At 43.0% G+C, this 21,758-nt stretch overlaps 1 protein-coding gene across 1 annotated transcript in view; it reads right to left on the bottom strand.

The window, feature by feature from the left end:
* LOC122799362 (HORMA domain-containing protein 2-like) overlaps nt 1–21,758 on the bottom strand; it is a 1,372,365-nt gene that overhangs the window by 1,328,495 nt on the left and 22,112 nt on the right. The gene's annotated exons all lie outside the window — the stretch shown is intronic.

Below are 21,758 nucleotides of genomic sequence, written 5' to 3' on the forward strand. Positions count from 1 at the left end.
TGGCAGGAGATCGAAAATTTGTTGCCTGAGTACCAAAACTCTTTCTGCAGGTAATTTTGTGACCATAGAGACGGTGTCTAATTCTGCTCTTATAAAGGTAATATGCCGACAAGGCAACAAGGCAGATTTACCTGAGTTTATTTTTACCCCTAATTTAGAACAAATTTGTAAGGTTTGGTCTCTTGACTGTTGTAGTAGATGCTTAGTACACCTTTCAAATGTTTTCACAGGAGGGCGAAGCCTCCCTGCACCCCCCACACACCCCCAACTTAAATATACCTACTTAAATATACCTACTCTGAGATCTCACTATAGTGAAGGAAAGGGAAATCTCCCATTCCGTACTATACGCATAAACGTAAAACGGAGGATTTTCCATTCCTCCGCTATAGTGCGGTCACGGAACATTCACACCTGGCCCCCTGCAATAAGGTAAGTTAACTTTTTATTTTTTTAAACCTAAGGCTCCCATTCACAATTTTGAGTGAATGGAAGTTCAAGATTCTGGTCTCGAGATTATGAATTTCGAGCTTCCATCCATTCGATCTTGTGAAGGGGAACTATATATATATATATATATATATATATATATATATATATATGTAAAAATACAGCTCTTCCCTCTAAGTTAAACGGTGCTAGGCCCGCTAACTTAAACAGACCTAGCACTGCTATTAAACAAGGAAAAACAAGACAAACACGCTAAGGGAACAAAAATTAGTTAAACCCTTTAACTTAAGCAGGCACTTGGCTCTCTAACTCAAATGAGCCAAGAATCACTGACAAAGAAAATATACATTAGATAAATGGACTACAGTAATGTTTTCGATGGAAGAGAAAAGAAGAAAAAAAGAAGTTATGTACACACCATAATGTTCCATGTTTGTAGTCCATCTCACCCTTCATTCTTACATATGGGTTCGGAGCCGAGGCTGATTACAAAGCTCAAAGTCTCTTAGTTGGCTCGGGGCAAGGTAGGTATACCTAGTGCGCTAGTACAATCCCCAGATCTTGTTTGCTGCTAACTATAAAAGAGATAGAAAAGGTTATCCAGAAAGAACAACAATAGTGAAAGTTCTCCACCCTACCAAAGGCAACATTATCCTGTCTCCAGATCCTTCCAGGACGGGAGTAGGTGGGCGGGTTCGTAAGAATGAAGGGTGAGATGGACTATAAACATGGAACGTTGTGGTGAGTACATAACTTCTTTATGTTCTGTAGTCCTGTCTCGCCTTCATTCTTACATATAGGACAGCGTCACTAGCACCTTTTTCTCGGGGTGGCTCACGGGAATATACTCCTGAGTACCATGGAACCAAAGGAGGCTCTACCCCTGGAGGTCAAATCCAGTTTGTAATGAGTAACAAAGGTATGAGGGGTAGCCCAAGTTGCTGCTGCACAAATACTGTCAACTGGAACTCTGGCTTGAAAGGCAGCAGATGTGGACAGGGATCTTGTGGCTTGAGCCTTAATCTTGAACGGGAGGATCTTTCCATTGTAGGTGTAAATAAAGGAAATACAGTTCAAAATCCAATTAGATAGAGTCACTTTAGAGACTGGCAGACCTATTCTAGATTCAGAAAAGGACACAAACAATTTATCTGATTTTCTAAGTTCCTTATTCCTTTGAAGGTAGAACCGTAACTGCCTGTGAACATCAAGTTGATGAAATTGATATTCTTCAGTGTTGGAATGATTAGAGAAAAATACAGGCAGTTCGATAGTTTGGTTAAAATTAGTCTGAGAGCAAACTTTAGGGATAAAAGAAGGATTTGTACCAAGGGAAGCTCTGTCTTTGTGGAAAATCAATTAAGGAGGCTTGATTGACAGTTCTTGTAACTCTGATACCCGTCTAGCTGAAGAGATAGCAACTAGAAACAAAGTTTTCCAAGACATAAACTTCAACTGACACGAATGTGTGGGCTCAAAAAGCGGGGAAGTTAGTTTGGACAAAACGAAATTTAAAAATCCCAAGGAGGTACATGTTCCTGAAAAGGAGGTCTCAGCAAAGTAGCGCCTTTAAGGAAGGTTTTACATAATCTGTGGGACATCAGATTAGGCTCATGTTGTCCCAAATGAAAATTAGATATCGCTGCCAGTTGGACCGTAATTGTGGCAGCAGCTGATCCCTGATGGAAAAGTTCAGACAAAAATTCTAACACCACAGCGATGGATGCTGTGTAAGGATCTACATTTCTTTCTTTTGCCCAGATAGAAAATCTTCTCCATTTGCTAGTGTATAACTTCCTAGTGGAAGGTTTGTGTGAAGACGTAAGGATATGGGTCACAGCAGGTGAAAATTCATGAAGCCTGACTAGGGATGGAAGTGGAGCAGCCATGCTGTAAAGTTGAGGGTGTGGAGGTAGGGGTGAAGGGAGCCTGACATGTGTGTCAAGAGGTCTAGAACTGGATCCAGAGACCATGGATCGTCTAGTAGATGAGGCCCGAGAAAGGGGAACCAAATCTGATGAGGCCAGTAAGGAGTGATAAGAATCATTTTGCTTCCCAGAAACTTTGCTTTCTGGATCACTTTGGATATGAGCGGAAAGGGAGGGAATGCATAAAGGAGTCCCAGGGGCCAATCATGAACAAGTGCATCTCTCGGTGACTCCCCCGGAGGGGGGATAAGGGAGAAGTATCTGTTGCATTTGGTGTTAATCGGGCTGGCGAAGAGATAGCAGCAAGGCTATCCCCATTTGCAGAAGATCTGTTCTGCTACTTTCTGATTCAGAGACCACTCGTGAGGCATCAATATTGCCCTGCTGAGCTTGTTGGCTATCACATTGGTTGTCCCCGGGATATGCGTTGCTACTAGAAAGCATTGGGAATATATCGCCCACTTCCAAACACAAAGAGCCTCTCGACAAAGGGGGTAAGATCTGGTTCCTCCTTGTTTGTTTAGATACCTTACCACCGACATATTGTCAGATTGGATTGCTATCATCCCTAAGGGAAGAGAGTCGTGAAGTGCTTGCAATGCTAGAAGCACTGCTCTCATCTCTAGGACATTGACATGCAGGTAAGACTCGTGATCTTGTCATGTGCCTTGGACGGTCCTGCCTAGATAATGCCCCCCACCCCCTACTCTATCTGCGAGGCATCCATGGTCACAGTGGCAATGGGTTGGTGAGGGAGGAATGGAGTGCCTGTTGTCAGCTGATCAGGCTGAATCCACCAACAAAGGTCGTTTTTTCAAGACTATTATGAGGATATAGTGAGATAGAGGCAGTTGTTGGAGAGACCACTGGGAAAAAGAAGCCATTGAAGAGTCCGCATATGCAATCTGGCTAGTGGGACTAGATTTATGGTAGAGGTCATGGTCCCTAAGAGTTCAGCACTGCCTTTGTCTTGACTTTCTGTAGAGGAAGCAAACTGTGAATTTGTTGTCTGAGGTTTTGAATTCTGTCTGCAGGAAGACGAGCTAGCATGGCGACTGTGTCTATTTCTGCACCTATAAAAGTCACAAATTGAGAGGGCGATAAGGCAGACTTTTCCCAGTTTATTGTAATCGCCAGCTGGGAACAGAGCTGGATGGTTGAATCTCTGGCTTGTAGGAGTAGGGACCTGGTGGTGGCGGTCAGGAGCCAGTCGTCCAGGTACGGAAACACGTGGAATCCACGGCGTCTCAGGTGAGCTTTCACTACCGCCATACATTTGGTGAACACCCTGGGGGCTGTGGTGAGACCAAAGGGCAGAGCATGAAATTGGTAATGACTGGCTCCCAGCCGGAAGCATAAATGACTCCTCGATGCTCTGTCTATTTTTATATGGTAGTAGGCATCTTGGAGGTCTATGGAACACATCCAATTGTCTTTCTCCTAACAGAGGGAGTGTAGACTGCAGTGTCACCATCCGGAACTTGGCCTTCTTTACAGATTCATTTCGTTTGCTGAAGTCCAATATGGGCCTCTAGTCCCCTGTTAATTTTGGCACTAAAAATAATCTGGAGTAAGTTCTGAATCCTATCTGGTCTGCAGGGATGGTTTGGATAACTCTCTTTGACAGCAACTTTTGAACTTCTACAGTTGCTTGATACCTGTGACTGGGTGGAACATCTGTGATCTTCTTGGGAGTGTGGGGTGGAAGAAAAAAGGGTATGGAGTAACCTCTGGTGATTATTCTTTGTACCCATTTGTCTTGGGTGATGTTTAGCCAGGCTTCTGGATACAAAGATAAGCAACCCCCGACAGGCTCCAAAGAAGCACAGCCGGGCCCCACACTGGGAGCGCTGATAGGGATGGCCTCGAAAGGAATCACGGCCACCCTGGTTTTGCATACCCCCCCTGCCTCTAGGGTGATGTCTACCATTACCTCCTCCTCCTCTGAAGGAGGAATCACCCTGTGCGTCCGGGAAAAATCTCTGGGACTTCTTGAATCACATTTTACCACCTCTCTGACCCTTGGGATATGGTCTAGAAGGGACGGTAAAATGTACCCCTAGGGCAGAGAGAGTTTTCCCTTCTTGTTCGCACCTGGTGAGTGTATCTTTTACCTTAGGTCCAAACAGAGAAGAACTGTCAAAGGGGGCATTGGTAAAGGTAGACTTGAAAGGTTCCGCAAAATTACATAAGCACATCCAGGAGTGTCTCCTAAGGGAAACTCCCGAACCTGCTGCCCTACTCATTCTGTCGGCTGCATAGGAGATCAGCCTCATGGAGGAGTTCATGATGGAATTTAAGGTGGACAACTGAGCAGCCAACTTCTCAAGGACTCCTTCAGTAGATGCACCTTGAAAGGTATCTCCTAGTTCCTTGAGGAAATCTCTCTAAAGCCTTGTAAAATGTGTGAGATAGTTCAGAGATCTGAGGGTAAAAGCTGCTGAAGAGAAGATACTCTTCCCGTATCTATCCATCGATCGAGACTCCTTGTTCGGTGGATGGACAGATGAAGAAGTCTCCTAGTTCCTTCTTAGTGGCCGCTGCCACCACCTTGGCATCTACAGGCATGCCCTTGGTCAAAAACTCTTTCTCTTTTGGGGCCGAGAGAAATTTGTTGGGTCTTCTGGCGATTGGCTCCATGGCATCAGGAGTTTCCACACACCTTTTGACTAACCAGGTCCATGAGTTCATCAAACAGTGGAGACACCCAAGAGGCTGAAGGTTGAGACCCGAAAGCCTTCTGGTACACACTGACTCCTCATCAGAAGGGGTGACAGTGGGCCAGCTGCCTCTCTGCTTTAGGATCTCTAAGATGTCTACAAAGGAGACATCATCAGAGGACGACTTGGGGGACCCTTCTGACTCCTCGAGGTCAGTGTCTCAGGTGATGGACTTATCCGGGGAGTCTACATGCTTCCTCTTGCATGTCCTCTTCCGAGGGGGCTCCTCAGAAGGGTATTCTGGGGAGATCTTGGAAGACTGGGGGCCACCCAACGAGGGCTCATGAGGCTGCAGGTCTCTGCTGCCAAGAGAGAGAGAAGGTGCTGAGACACAGGTCGGTGCTTGAGGGGGAAGAGTATTGGTACCCTTGTGTGGAGCTGATGACCGAGACAGCACATTCCTCATCATCTCGAATGCAGATCTCTCCGGCTCCGAAGACAGCCCCGGTTCTGAGGAAACAGAGGTAGTCCTCAGCTCCAGAGCGATTGGCTCTGAGATGGATGTAGGGTCTGAGCTCACCCTAGCTGACACACTGAGAGGGAGACTCGGCACCAAAGAGGTTTGGATCCAAGTGTCCCTGTCGGAGCTAACCGGTGAACTTCGGCTCCTAGACACCACGGACGGCACCAAGGGTGTCGGAGCGGAACTCCGCTCCAAGACAGCCACAAGGGGAGCTGGAACCGTGGGTTCCACAACAAGCGGCACCGAAGTTTCTGGCTCCGAAGGCCTGACTTGGCTCGGAGGAGGAACCACAACAGGGAGAATGGACTCAGATGGCTCTGGAACCGACTGGGTCGGAGCTAACAACAATTTGGGCAAAGCAGATGACTTCAAGAGTCTAAGCACTACTCTCTCTACATCCTCTTCTGAAAGGCTCTTGAAGGATCTGGATCACAGGGAAGGTGACTTGAATCGCTGTAAAATGGGATATCGTAAAGTTGGGGAGACCAGCAAAAGATCTCTGGACCAGCTCTGATGCAATTTTTCAGTAGTCGGCTCTGAAAGGCTTGGGCCTGACACTGCAGTGTCAACATAGACCACCTCAACTGGCTCCGAGGACAGTGGAGCCGAAGAGGTAGAAGCTTTATCCAGTTTTTATGTATTCTGAGGAGGTTCAGACAAAATAGTTGGCGCTGGAGAATGTCTCTTGGCTGACTTGACCTGCTCTTTTCTAGATGAATGAGACTTTGAAGATGAAGAACAGCTTGCTAAGTCTTCCTCGAAGGAAGACTTGAGGAGACCTTTCAGAATTAACTTGTTCTTTCGCTCCTGGAGAACTCTGGAGCAAAAGGAGTGACAGAAAGAACAAGTTTCCTGCAGGTGAATGGCTCCGAGGCAATAAACACAATTACTATGACCATCGGTAATCGACATTTTGTGGGGGCACTTAAGGCACTTTTTGAAACCCGAAGGTTTATGATCTTTGGACTCTTTTGACATGGCTATAAGAGCTCTATGAAACAGTAAGGAGGAGGACAAGGTCCTCTAATTTAAACGGGCCTCGCCCTAAGAGAGATACATACCAAAACAATGAGGACTAGGTCCTCTAACTTAAAGGGCATAGCCCTAACAAACCACACACACACAGAGAAGAGAAACAACAGAGGACTAGGTCCTCTAACTTAAACGGGCCTAGCCCTGTTAGAAAGATTCAAAGTTAAACAGAGGGCTAGATCCTCTAACTTAAACGGACCTAGCTGTGGAAAGGAGGCAAAAGCTAAGCCATAAAAAACAGAATCTTAAGCAGCAGGCAAAGTATGAAAAGGTAAACAACACTGCAGACAATTATTAATCTATAAAAATGTGAAAAACAAGGTCCTAACACAAATGCAGACCTATGGAATATTAACTGTATCAGAAACTAGCACACAGGATACCACACAGAGAGCAACAAGGGCCCAACGACCAACAAGTTCTCAAAAACTAAGTAAATAGCAAAAAAACACTTCTATAAACTACCTATGAGATAACTATCACTAATATTAAGTATAACTAGCTGTCTCTCTCTCTACATATATATATATATATATATATATATATATATATATATATATATATATATATATATATCAAGAAATATCAGTAAAAAAAAATACGATTGACAGCCACGGTGGTTCAGCAGTTAGCGTTGTCGCCTCACAGCAAGACGTTCTCCCGTTCGATTCTCGGCTGGAGCGCCTTCTGTGTGGAGTCTGCATGTCCTCCCCGTGGTCGAGTGAAGCTAAAGACATGCAGGTAGGTGCGAGTGTGAATGGGCGTGCCTTCGTTGAAGGTTGGGCATCGGGCTGGCAACTCGGCACCGTAAAAATCCATGCCAATCATGAGCGGACTGGAGTTCCACTGTGGCGACCCCTAACTGGGGAAAGCCGAAAGAGAAAGAGAATCAGTAAAATACGAATAATAAAGAAAATGTTTTCAAATTAGCCACGGCCAAGCAAGAAGCACTTCTGAACTCGTAGACATGGCAAACGAGATCTGGGGATTGTACTAGTGCATTGTGGGATACCTAACTTGCCACGAGCCAACTAAGAGACTTTGAGCTTTGTAATCAGCCGAGTCAGAGTGGAGGATCAGCTCCGAACCCATATGTAAGAATGAAGGCGAGATAGGACTACAGAACATTGGGCCTTTCGACTAAAATGACGACCAACTAAGCAACAATCATGGTAGTGAAAGATTAAACAGTACACACAACAGCAGCAGACAGAAACTATCTATATAAAAGTCCTTTAACTACGTGTAGACAAAAACAGTTAGCAAAAATACAAGAAATATAAGTTTTTCAAAAACTTAGCCATGGCCAAGGAGAAGAGCATCCAATCTTGTTAAGCCACAAACAAGATCTGGGGAATCATGCACTGCATGATGGGATAGCTGTTCAGCCACGAGCCAAGTGACAGACTCTGAGCTATAGTATACGGCCAAGTCGGAGCCAAAGATCGGCTCCGAACCCAACCAGTAAGAATGAAGGCGAGCTAGGATAACATAACATCACTGGTTTCTTTCTGAAAATTATAATACTGGAAGGTTTTCTCCAGTAGGGTCTTATCTGCCCACCCTTGAAGGATCACTAGCCGACCATCAATTCCATAAAGCCTTCAAAAGGATTGCAAGTTGGCAGCAAAAAAGCACTGAAGCTTTTGACACTCTGCCTTTTATATGACGTTTTGCTTGAGCTTGTGGCAGTTAAAGTGCATGGAAGGCAGCTTTATGCTTTGAAAACTGGTTGGTTGGTCACATCCTTGGCAAGCTATAATGCAAATAGCTTAGGCTACTAAAACAATGATGTAATTATGAACATCAGCAACATCCTTCTGAACTGACAAGCAATGATGACAAAGCAGGATTAAGAAACCATTTGTCTCACCATACAGTCCTTCCAATCTCTTTACTCCATTCATGAAATACAATTTTTTAGCAGGTTTGGCCAAATACATATTTACTCCTGATTAAAATTAAAGTTAAAATAAATTTAAAATTAAGTAAAAAAAAACTTCTTAAATCAAAAATGCAAAAATTATGTACTCACCATGACAATACAGAACTAGTTTGTCTGCTTCTGTAATTCCTTAACAGATAGGTTACTGGATTTGACTATGATCTGACTTCAGACAATTTCAGAGTTTAGATCTAAGGCTCAGGCTATTCCTCTACCCATAATCCCCTATAACTAGCAAGTACCTCAGATCAAGTCTGCCCATACCTTATAATAACCCGGTACAATATCATCCTAAAAACCCACATTACAGATAAAAGGATACGTTCTAACCCCGGGCTTCAAGAGTACATGACCAAGCCAGATACACTATAACTGTGGTCCCTCCAGAAACAGTAAAATAAAATATTATAGCTGAAAGGGGGAAGGTGGGAGGGGATTTGAGGAAAGACAGAAGCATACAATATGGATATATCATTATGGTAAATACATAACATTTGTATCCAATGTTGGTTGTTCCATCCGTTCCTCAGTGGATGGGACAGAGTCTCCAGCTACCATAAAATTTGGGAGATCTTATGGAAGGATATTCCAGAGGACAAATGAACCAAAGGAATCTCTACACCTGGATTGCAAATTCAACTTATAGTGAGATAAGTATGAACTTTTTACCAAGTAGCTGCAGCACAAATGTCATCAATTGGAACTTTGGAGAAAAAGGCAGTGGAGGTAGCAACCAACCTAGTGGAACGAGCCTTAGGAGGTCCAGGTAAGAACAGTCCATTCTCCTTGTATACACGGGAAAAACATTCAGATAACTAGCAGGAAAGCATTACCTTAGGCACCCCTTTACCCAATTTTGTTGAGGAAAATGAAACAAAACAACTGGTCAGTCTTTCTGACATTCTCAGTACAATGCAGATAAAACCAGAGCTAATGGTGCACATCCAGAAGGTATAACAGGTACTCTCCTTTAATGGAAAAACTTGGAAGGAAGATATGGAGACTGATAGACAGGTTAAGTGATACTTCAGATGCCACCTTAGGGAGAAAGGATGGATTTCTTCTCAAAGTGACTCTATCCTTGTGGAAAACCAAGTAAGGAGCTTGACAGGAAAGAAGTTCTGATATTCTCCTTGAATAAGTAACTGCTACCAAAAAACAAAGTTTTCCAAGACAGGTATTTCAAATCACATGTAGATGAAGGTTTGAAAGGGGGTTTCACCAAAGCCTGCAAAAAATGGTAATATCCCAAGAAGGAATAAGATCTCTAAATGGGAGGTCATAGTAGAAAAGTGCCTGTTAAGAAGGCCTTAGACAATCTTGCGGAAGCAATGGGTGACTGATTTCTCCAATTTGAAAACTTGGAATAGTAGCCAACTGAACCTTAATAGTATAGTAACAAGATCCAGTGTGAAAACCAGAAGTCAGGAAGTCTAAGATAGCTGGGAGAGTGGTTGAAAAGGGATCTAAATTCCTACTAGAAGGCCAAATTTAATATCTTTTCTATTTACTTTTGTAAATCTTCCTGGCTGAAGGTTTCTGTGTGGAGGTTAGAATGTGTATGACTTGGGATGAAAGCCTGGACAGTTTAAACATCATTGGAATTGGAGAAACCATGTAGTCAACTTGAGAGCTTCTATGTCTGGGTAAGGCTTCCTAGAGGGGTGAGAGAGAAGATCTGAAGCAGGGTCCAGCACCTATGGAAGGTAAATTAGATGAGACCAGAGGAAGGGATACCATACCTGTTGAGGCCAGAAGAGAGCAATGAGGATCACTGTAGCCTTGCACCATGTTGTTTTTTGCAGAAATTTTGGGATGAGAGGAGTGGGCAGATAGGTATACTGGAGACCATGGGGGCAAATTGTGGATCAGAAAATCCCTTGGGAACTCTCCCTCTTGAGGGAAAAGGGAAAAGTACCTGCTGCATTTGGTGTTGGAGGGGAAGCAAAGAATCTGCAGCACAGTCCGCCCCAGTGGCTGAAAATTTAATCTGCCACTGCTGGACTGAGGAACTACTCATGATGAAGGAGGACAGACCTGCTCAACCTGTCTGCTAGAAACTGGAATTCCACGGTATGTGTGTCTCTTTCACTTCAGGTCCAAAAAGGGGGTACCACATTAAGGGACAGTGATAAAGGACATTTTAAACTGCTCTGAAAAGGTGTAGCCTGGCATGCAGTCTAATAGTTATGCCAGTGTCCCCTACTCTCAATGTGTCCTCTGCAATATTTGAAATAAGGTGCATCAACACATTTGATAAGGACTGAAAGGTACCCAACTGCATGTTAACAGATTTCTTCTCCTCGGCAGAGAGCGACCCAGACAAGGATCTGGAAAGCTTCTTAGTCAAATCCCTCTGGAAGCATGTTACGTGAGCCAAATAATTCAGCCCCCAGAGACTGAAGGTCAATGAAGCATAGAACCACTTCCCAAATCTGTCCAGTGCCTTGGACTTCCTGTTAGGAGGATGGACAGTGGAACTTTCCTCAGCTAGCTCCTTCTCGGTGGTCACTGCCACCACCATGGAGTTCACTGTGGGACCCTTTCTCTAAAGGGGCAATCCTTATAGGATACCAAGAACATGTCCAGATGTCGGGGAATAGGTTTGACTACATTTATCTCCTTCCATGCCTGCTTAGAGATCTAATTCACCGACTTGTCCATGGGAGGGACCACCCAAGAGTTAGATGAGCCAGCCTCAAAAGCCTTAAGAAATATTGATTGGGAGGGGGCTTTACTGGACCCCCACCCCTTTTTCTCTAAGCAGTTCTAAGACCTCACTGAATGAGATGTCCTCAGGTGGGATCTGGGGGATCCCTCCCCCTCATCAAAATCAATATCCTCAGCTAAAAACTCCTGAGGGGAGTTAATGTGCCTCCTCTTGCATGAGTGCTTTTGATGAACCTCCCCAGGGGGATGGTCTGGGGAGGACTCCAAAACCGATGGGGAGTCCTTAATGCTACTGTCTCAAGGCTTTGAGAAGCTGGCTGTTCTGAAGAGATGGAACGGGAGGGTAAGGACCCAAGGAGATCCACTGGGGAAGGGGCTGATCTGAGTAGGGAAGGGAAGGCTGCTCCCTATATCAATACAGCACCCTCTCAAAGGCACTGAATGCAGAATTGAAATAGGACCTGAGGCCACCCAGGCATTATTCAAGGACACTAACATGGATTGGTCCCAAAACTAGCGCTCCAAAGGCAATGCTTGTGCCGAGCTGTCCAGCGCCAAAGCTCCAATGGAAAAAGACATCTCTGAAAGCTTTGCAGTCAAAGCTGGCCCCATGGCTCTGATGTCAACATCTTGGCACACAGTCTATTAGTGTCCATGACACTCAGATCCAATTGGATCAGCGACACAAATGGAATCGAAGAGGACTAAGTCTTTGGATCCAACACAGGCAAACCCAGGGATGTGGCCAGATCTCAGAGCCCCACGTCCAACAGTCGGACCAGGGAAGGAGCAACAATATGATGAGGGGATGGTTCAAGACCTACAACTTTGACAGTGGTCAGAAGATGGGAAGACTCACAACTGGATCTGGTTCTTGAGAAACTTACTCATCATTCTAGCCATGTCGGCTTCAGAAAGGCTCATGGAAGACCAGACCAATCTGAAAGCCAGAGCAGTGGAATGGGGTCTGTTTGTCCTGAAAAAAGGTATGTCCTAGAGAAAAGGTGATCGGAGTCTTGGAGAGACTGGATCTGGAGAGAAGCTTAATTCTGGTAAAGGAGGAGTGCTGAACCCAATGGTGATAGGCTTTGACATGGGAATAGGATCCAAAGTTCTCAGAATCTTCGACACTGGATCTGAGGAACTTGAATGGTCTGGCAACTTTTTCTCAGAATCCTTGACTTTTTCTTTATCTTTGACCCCTGGGTTTATCTGTACTTTCCTCACCCCTAGATTTTTCAAAAAGCTTCTTTCCTGAAGGAGAAGAAGAAGAAGAAGAAGAATGTTGAAGAATGATGAAGAAAATAAAGAAAATGAAGGATGATGCCACAATATCAGCAAAAAATAACTGACTTCAACAATTGGCTTAGTTTTTGGTGTCATTCAAAGGGGTCAAAGGGGGACCAGTATTTGTCAGCCTGGAAAGATATGATCGACAGACAATGTTGGTTTGCCAAGGATGGCCTACATCTGTCCCCTCTATGGTTTCAATTATTGGCAAAGACATTGTCCTTTCCCATAGTGTCTTTTTTCAGAACTGACAGCCTGATAAAAATACCAACATAACAAAACAAGCAAAATAAAATATGAAGGTGATACTGATCAATGTTAGAAGTCTGAAAATGAAACTCAACTTCCTGCAAGCCCTTCTCACCCTGGAAAATATTGACATCTGTGTAGTAACTGAGATATGATTTAAAATAGAGGAAAACACTGACTGTGCAGGGCTATAATGTGTTCCACGTGTTTAGACCAGCTACTGCGCAGGAGGGGGAAAAAGCTGGACGTGTATCAATCTACATCCAGAAGATACTCACATCAAAGCTGGCAAAGTGCCATGATGCACTAGAGCTTCTTCATGCTCAAATAACCATCAGAAAGGTCCCATACCCTATATTAGCTATCTATAAAACTCCATCTATGACAAAAGAAAGCCATAATACCTACCTGCAGAAATTAGAATCACTCAGTATTAAACCCAATACCATTTTCCTAGGTGATCTAAATTTTTCAGCTGTAGAATGGGAAAACTACACCACCACAAGTGCACAAAGAGATTCCTGGACTTTGTTAACACAAATGCCCAGGAACAATTAGTAAGAGTACCCACTAGGGGGAATAACATCTTGCATCTTGTCCTTACTAATATGGGAACATCTTGCACCATTCCTTGTATACCTTCATCACTTGTTAAGTATGAATATAAAGCAATCTCCTTTGAAATAAAACTGAAACCACAGATCCTTTACACCCAAGGTACCTGTAGAAATTTCTTTAAGACACACTGTCTACTCCTAAGTGATACATTGGCTAGCTTCAAATCCCCACCAAACTCAGTTAATTGCAGTGGATGTGCAGAAATGCACACCACCACACTATACCAACATGTAAACAACTTCAGAGATTTAGCTGTATCCCATAGGAATAACTGTAGGGCAAACCCCAGAAACAAACCTGTATGGTGGAACTATAATATCAACAAGTTTTATAATAAAAGGAAAATAAGTTTGATCAAAAGTAGGAAGTGCATTTCCCAGAATGTTACAGCCCTTGTCAATGAAATAAACAAACTCAGGAGCTTAATAAAGTCCATCAAAGCCACGTTTGAGGCTTAAATAGCTACCCAAGCCAAAGCATCACAAGGCATTTTTGGTTATGTTTGTACTCTCAAAAGCACAATGCAGCAATGCGCTGAGCTGATTGTGAATGATATTACCTACACTGAGCCTAAAGATAAAGCAAACTTGGTAAATATAGCTCTAACTTTACCCCTCTCTCCCCTCCATCTGTCTCTCAAAATATACTTGAAACTTGGTCATCTCCAGCTATCACACAAGACCAAGTCCTAAAAGCGCTGTCAACAGCTAAAAATATGGCACTGATGGGTCCTGATGATATCCCTGGATGCATCTTAAATAGCATGAAGCATGATTTAGCCACCCCGTAACAATACTAATGTGGTTATTTTAGTTGAAATACAGAGGGTGTTGTATACACCCTTGCAACAAATTTTATTTGGGAGAAAGCAAGAGGTCTTTTAAAACTAGATTGCTAGAACATGTGAGAGATATTGCTAATAAGTAAGAAGAAAGTTCTATAGCTGTACATTTTAATAAATTTCATCATGGGGATAGCAGTGGGTTGCAAGGTACTGGTCTGGAAAAAGTATTTACTTCTCAGTTTGATAAAACACTTATAAAAAAGCAATTGTTATTTAAATAAATGATCTATATTTTAAAATTTGATACTTTACCCCCTAGGGGGTTAAATGAGGAGTGTAATTGGAGGCTGTTTATCTAAGCATGTAATTAAGTGTTAATTGTTTCTTGTACTTAAGGTAAGTGTTTTTTGTAAAGTTTTACTCCTTTAAGGCTTTAGCCGAGATGTCAGAGTATATTAAACGTATGTGGACTACTGAATAGTTGTTTTTCTGTCTCTCAAAATATACCTGAAACTTGGTCACCTCCAGCTATCACACAAGACCAAGTCCTAAAAGTGCTCACAAAAGCTAAAAATACGGCACTGATGGGTCCTGATGATATCCTTGGATGCATCTTAAATAGCATGAAGCATGATTTAGCCACCCTCTAACAATACTATTCAATTGCAGCCTCCATACAGGTCTTGTACCACGTGAATGGAGAATAGCTACAATCATTCCCCTGCTTAAGGGAGGCCTTACACAGACCCAGGCAATTACAGACCCTTAAGTCTGATCAGCTTCATATGCAAAGCCATGGAAAAACTTATCATGGAATTAATCAATTGGAACATGGGGAACCTCCAAACACTGGACCCATCTCAGTTTGGATTTGTCAACTGTAGGTGATGCTGGTAGATTTTTTGAAAGGGTCACCAAAGCAATGGATGAAAGCAAAACGATACACACCACATGCTTTGACCTGGCCAAAGCTTTTGATACAATTCCCCAGTCAGGCATAGCAGAAAAGTTAAATAAACTGGGAATAAACCATAGGTCACTAACTGGATTGCCAAATGGCTCACAGATATCATGCAGATAATTACAGGGGAAGTTACCTAAACAAAGAGACCAGTCACTAGTGAAGCCTCCCAAGATTCTGTGCTGGGAACTCTCCTGGTTGGCATCTACTTTTCTGAAGTAAAAGCCATTACCACAGGGCTCTGGCTGACTACGTTTGCAGATGACTGAATTCCCAAATGAGATAGCCATCTTGCAGGAAGGTTTGTCTCAAATAACTGGTGCTAAAATCAAAGAATGAAACTAAATGCCAAAAAAATGCATTACTGTATTCTTTGGGAAGTAATCTACCCCAGGGAACTACCACATTGACAATACACCCCTAAGAGTTGACCCAGTTGTTAGAGATTTGGGAACTCATGTGAACACTGACTAACTTTTGATCAATGTGTATCTATTGTTGTAAGAAAGTCCTTCTATATTGCACAACTTATAAACAAAGTGATTGTGTCTAGATCTAGGGATATTATTGCCCACCTTTACTCAGTCCTCATTAGGCCAGTCATTGTATATAATGCCCCCTTTGGCATGTATCAGTCCAGGCACATGCAGCAATCCGAACACCAACAGAGATACCTTACTAAAAGGATACAAGGCCTAAACAACATATCATACATGGACAGACTCAAAGCTCTGTTACTATACTATATCCAACAGACTGCTAAAAGATGACCTGTGTCTGGCATACAAGGCATTCTTTGACCCATTATTGATAGATTTACTACACATCACCAACTCAAAAGTCATCAGAAATACTCAGTCTAGGGATCTAAACCTCCTCTGCAACATCAACAGAATGGTTTGGAGGGACAGGTATATTTTGCATAGGATAGTTAGGCTGTGGAACAGACTTCCAATCCACATACAAAAAAGTTCATTCCTGTCCATTTTCAATCATAACTTAGACCTATGGATGAGAAACAGAAAATTTACCCAAAGACTGCCCCTGTACTATTAAAGGAAAGAGGCAACTCTTAAATGCTTTATCCCAAGCATGGGTCCCCCTCAAATTATCAATGGCATGATTCCACTTACTCTCATTAGGGGTAATATGCAATTATCTACCATGGGAAGGGTAAGGTCAGTTTATAATTAAACGGGATAGGCTATTTCGAGCACAAAAAGGGAAATTGGCTAGACTTAAAATGGCCCACAAGGTCATCTAGCCAATACTTACCTATGAACCTATAAGAAGAAGCACAGCGTGGGACGGAAGGGAGAAGTCCCTTAAGCACCAGTTTGTTCCTTCTCACTATTAAAGCCTGGGACCCGATGGAAGTACAAACGGAGCACTACTTATCTAAATTAACATCCCCCAAGCAATATATGCTCTTGGCGTGCATATCGGAGTTAGGGATTCTGTGGCCAATAGGCCACACGTTTTTTTTTTTTTTTTAATAGCTGGAGGGTTTTTCTACCGTGATATTAAAAGTAACAACCCACTAGGCACAATACGCAGCAGTAAACACCTAAGAAAACAACATAACTATCCTAACTGTACCAACAAACACCAAAGACTACTAACAATAGTCCAAAGTCACACAGATAAAAGGCAAATTTTAAAGCAAACTAACAAATAAGGTTCAAATAAAACTAAAAGTATAGGAAAACAGGCACCAAAAATGGTGAAGTAACATAAAAGTTTTATTTTTCTTTATAATAGTCTAGAGATAAGGGAAGAAAGATAACTAGATAATAAGAGAGAAGTATATGATTAAATAACTCTAAAAGATCAAAATGCCAAGCTACAGCAAAAGAGACTGTATCTGATTCAAATGAGCAGCAAATGAGATCTGAGGTAACATGCTCATTACAGGGGATTATGGGCAAGAGGAGGAGCCTGAGACTTGAATCTAAAGTCTGAAAGTAGCTGAAGTTGGACCCTAATCTGATTCGGTAACCCATCCATTCAGGAATGGACATAAGAGACAACATCTGATCCTCATATTGTAAGTTCTTTTGGTAGTGCTTTGTATGTTTACCGTAAGCCTTTATACATGATGCCTTCCCAAAACATCAAGACACAGATGAATATCCTTACCTGTGCCATCTCAGCTACTACTCTCAATCATTGTAATGCTGGCCCAAAAGACTGAGTAAGGTACATACCAGGTATCAGGAAACTTCTGTAAGTAGGAGAGTAAGCAGGTGGCCTTATATTTTCCTTTCCCTATATGGGTGAACATACAGCTTTATTCTTGTTTTTTTTTTCCTCTGAAATTAGTGCAGACAGAAGTAAGACTTGGAACTGTTTATGAACTTCATCCTGAACTAGTCCATAGATTGACTCCCAAAGTCTTTACTTATATGTTTGCAAGCCACTCAGAGTGACAGTACATCCAAGATGTGACTGAAATGTATTTGTTTGCTAGCAGGTAATGGTACGGTAGTCTGGTTAAGGGACTCCTTTTTCAATCACAGCCCAGTGTTTGCTAAGTGAACACTGTGGATCCTTTCTTTTCATTTAGTTGTTTGCATGTGTCATCCTATATTACCCCTTGTTTTGATTCCTGCAGCCTCTATTTGCCTGCCAAGTCACTTAACCAGTCAATGCAGCCTAGCTGTGGTTGAAATCTATTTGTGGTTGACAACAGTAAATCAGGAACACTGTATACCTTTATTTTTTAAACAGCTAGGAGTGGCTAATAAGCTTCATCTTGCATTCATCTACAGTTTGACTACCTAGCATCTACTTGCCTGTACATCTCACTTAAATTAGAGTTATGTACTTACCATAACTCTGCATCTGTGTTGTCTGTTTTTGTACTTCTTCAATTGATGGGTCTCGGATCCGACCCTCGCATCTGTCCTCAGCCAGCTAACAGACTTTAGGCTCCATAGCTCAAGTGCCTTCCCTTACCCATAATCCCCTGACTACTGTGAGTTATCTCAGATTGAGTTTCCCCACCATTTACCAAACACCATGCCAAAAAAGATAAAGGTGCTGCCTCTAGTATTATAGAGTAAGTAATACAAAAGATAAAAAGATGGGAAACAAAAAGAAAACAGAGAAGGAGAATGATACTCTGGAAACCACATAGCCAAGACTATACAGGAATATCCCTCAGATCATACCAGGATCCAGGCAAATGGGGAAGGGGAAGTGAAGTAAGGAAGGATGAAAACAGGAAAAAGAGATGCAGACATGGTAAGTACAAAACAATAATATCTGATGTTGTTCTTTTTGTCTGCTCCTCTACTGATAGAACAGAGTCCTTAGCTAGAATCAGCTTGGAAGGTCCTCAAGGAAGGATATTCCAGAGCACTGTGGGATCAGAAACCGCTCCACTTGTAAACAATATGTCCACTCTTGCATGAATTTTGCCATCCCAAATAGAACCAAGACGCTCTCCTCCAAAAAAAGGAAGCCAATCTGGTGGTCCTCTGCCATAAACAAACTATACAACAGAAGGATGAAACTGTTGCAGAAAAGAGGAAAATCCCAGGATGCAAAAAACTCCCTTACCAGCCTCATTCAGAAGCTGAGATCCCTCATAATTCCTCCAAAGCTAGTTATGAAAATAAAATTGCCAAAGATTCCAAAGACAACCACAAGGCATTTTAGTTATGTCAAGAATCTAAATGGCAATGCTCAGATCTGCTCTGAGTTACAACAGAATGGCATTAAATACACTGATCCCAAGGATATTGCCAATATCCTGGCAGATCGATTTAGTGTCAACTTCACCCACCTCTCACCCCCTAAAGGGCTCATCTCAATACCAAAAGATTGCCAAATTACAGTAATCACGGCCATACAGGTAGAAACTGCACTCTCCAAAGCTAAGAATACAGCATCCATGGGACCAGATGACATCCTGGGCTGTGTACTACATGAACTACAAAATGAACTGGCACCTTACCTAAGCGTCATGTTTAATCATAGCTTCACCTCAGGCTTTGTGCCCACTGAGTGGCACACAGCTACAGTTATCCCACTCCACAAGGGGGGAACCACCTTGGATCCCGGGAACTACCGTCCCATCAGTCTGACAAGCCTAATCTGCAAGGGCATGGAACGCATTATCATGGAACTTATAAACAAAGACATTGGCAACCTTCAAACACTGGACCCCACCCAGTTTGGGTTCGTGAAGGGCTGATCTTGTCTTCTGAACCTGACTGACTTCTTCGAATCAGTCTCCAGAGCTGTGGACGAGGGTAAGACGGTCCACACAGCTTATATGGACCATGCCAAGGCCTTCAACACCATCCCTCACTCTGGAATTATAGATAAACTTACTAAGCTGGGCATAAATCCCTACATCACTCGATGGGTTGCCAATTGGCTTACTGACAGAGCCCAGACTGTAAAAGTAGCCGACTCCAAATCTAGCTCCAGACAAGTGACAAGTGGATTACCTCAGGGTTCAGTCCTGGGACCGCTCTTGTTTGGCATCTACTTCTCTGAAGTACAGGCCAACACTAAGGGACTCTGGCTAACAAAGTTAGCAGATGACTGCAAACTGGAGCATTACTGAATCCTGAAATTATGTGGGTATTCTACAAAAGGGCCTTACAGAAACAGACGCTTGGTGCCACAGCCATGGGCTCAAGCTTAATGCTAAGAAATGTATAGTTATCCCCTCTGGGAAAAACCATGTACCCATGAATTACCACATAGGTGGTAGTAGTACACTAAACAGCAAAAGTTTGATGAGAGACTTAGGGACACAGGTGGACAATGGTCTCACCTTCGATAACCACATCGCCACAACAGTCAGGAAATCCTTCTATGTGCCACACCTCATCACTAAGGGCTTTTCATCCAGAAAAAAGGAGGTCATTGTCCCACTGTACTCATCCCTCATTAGATCCATTATAGAGTACAACGCCTCGTTTGGTATGTACCTCACAAGACATCTGCAACAGCTGGAAAGGCCACAGAAATACCTCACTTAAAGAATCACAGGCTTAAAGCAGATTGCTGACCATCTAAAAAACTCCAGCTATACTCTGTGGCATATCGTCTACTCAGAGGCGATCTCTGCTTAACATACAAGGCCATGTCAAACCCTGAGCTGTTGGACATCCTCCACTTAAAGAAATCCCAATCCCTCAGAGCCACATGCTCCAGGGATCTAAACCTTGTCATCACAATGAACAAAACATGCTAGACGGATAGGTTCCTGACCCAGAGGAATACTCTGGAATAGACTGCCCATACATGTCAAGCAGAGCACCTCCTTGGACCTCTTCAAACAGAACCTTGACGATTGGATGGGTGATATGAAATTCACCCCGAGGATCACGTCAGTCGCCCTGCTAGACAGGGGTCCAGGGAAGTAAGTATTGTGGGAAGAAATATCCGGAGAATTGTTTGGCTAGGCTTGTATAGGCCCTAGGGCCGATAGCCTAGTACCAACCTATGAACCTAATAAAATGTAATGAGCTATAAAATTATGAGCATTGGACCTTGTAGCAGCTGCAGAGATGTCATCTATAGAAGCTTTAGACCAGAAAGTGGATGAAATGGCTATAAACCTGATGGAATGTGCTTTAGGACATTTTGGTAATGACAAGCCTCTGGTTTTGTAAATGAAAGTAATGCAACCAGTTAACCATCTGTCTACAGCCACGTTTGATACTGCTATACCAAATTTAGCTTTAGAAAAAAAATAAAAACAATTATCTGACTTCCTGAAGTCCTTTGTTCTGTGAATGTAAAATCTGAGCTGCTTATGAACATCTAGTAATTGAAACATGTATTCTCCTTTGTTTGAAAATTTCAGAAAGAAAACCAGTAAGCTGATTGAGGGTAGCTTCTGATACCACCAACCCAGTTAGGAGGCATCTGCTGTCACTGTGGCTTTTGGGGAAGGAAGAATGAAAGGATGGCCCTGTGAAATTTCCTTTACATGAATCCACCATATTATGTGTTGTCTGCAGAACTCTGGGACGTGGAGTCAACATTGTCTGATGACTTATCAACCACTGTACCACTGGGGTCCGCTGTAGTATTCTCATCTGAAAATGCGCCAAAGGAACTAGAACTATGGAAGCTGCAATGGAACCCAACAGTTGCAGAATTAGTTTGGCTGAAAGTGAAGGAAGAGTAATGATGTGCATTGCCTGTTTCTTTAATTTCTCCAACCTTGATTGAGGAAGACTTGCTACTTGTGATTTTATGTCCAGACGGGCACTAATGAACTCTAGAGTTTGTGTTGGACAAAGTTGATACTTGGAATAATTTATGGTAATGCCTAGCTGAGAACAGAGATGGAGCAAGTGGTCCCTGGCTTGAATTAGCAGAGGCTTGGTGAAAGCACATAGGAGCCAGTTATCTAGATATGGAAACACCAGGAATTCTCGCAGTCTCAAGTGAGCTGCAACTACTGTCATACACTTGATGAACACCTGGGGGCTGTGGTAAGACCAAAGGGCAGGAACCTGAACTGGTAGTGTCCGTCTCCCAGTCAGAAGCACAGGTATCTTTTGGAATGCCTATGTATCTTGATATGATAGTATGCATCCTGAAGATCTATACAGCACATCCAATTGCCCTTCCTTAAAAGAGGCAGGATGGACTAAACCTTGACCATTCGGAACT

This window comes from Protopterus annectens, chromosome 4.part0 (assembly GCF_019279795.1).
Source record: "Protopterus annectens isolate FY-2018-M chromosome 4.part0, PAN1.0, whole genome shotgun sequence".
Classification (NCBI taxonomy): Eukaryota; Metazoa; Chordata; order Ceratodontiformes; family Protopteridae; genus Protopterus; species Protopterus annectens.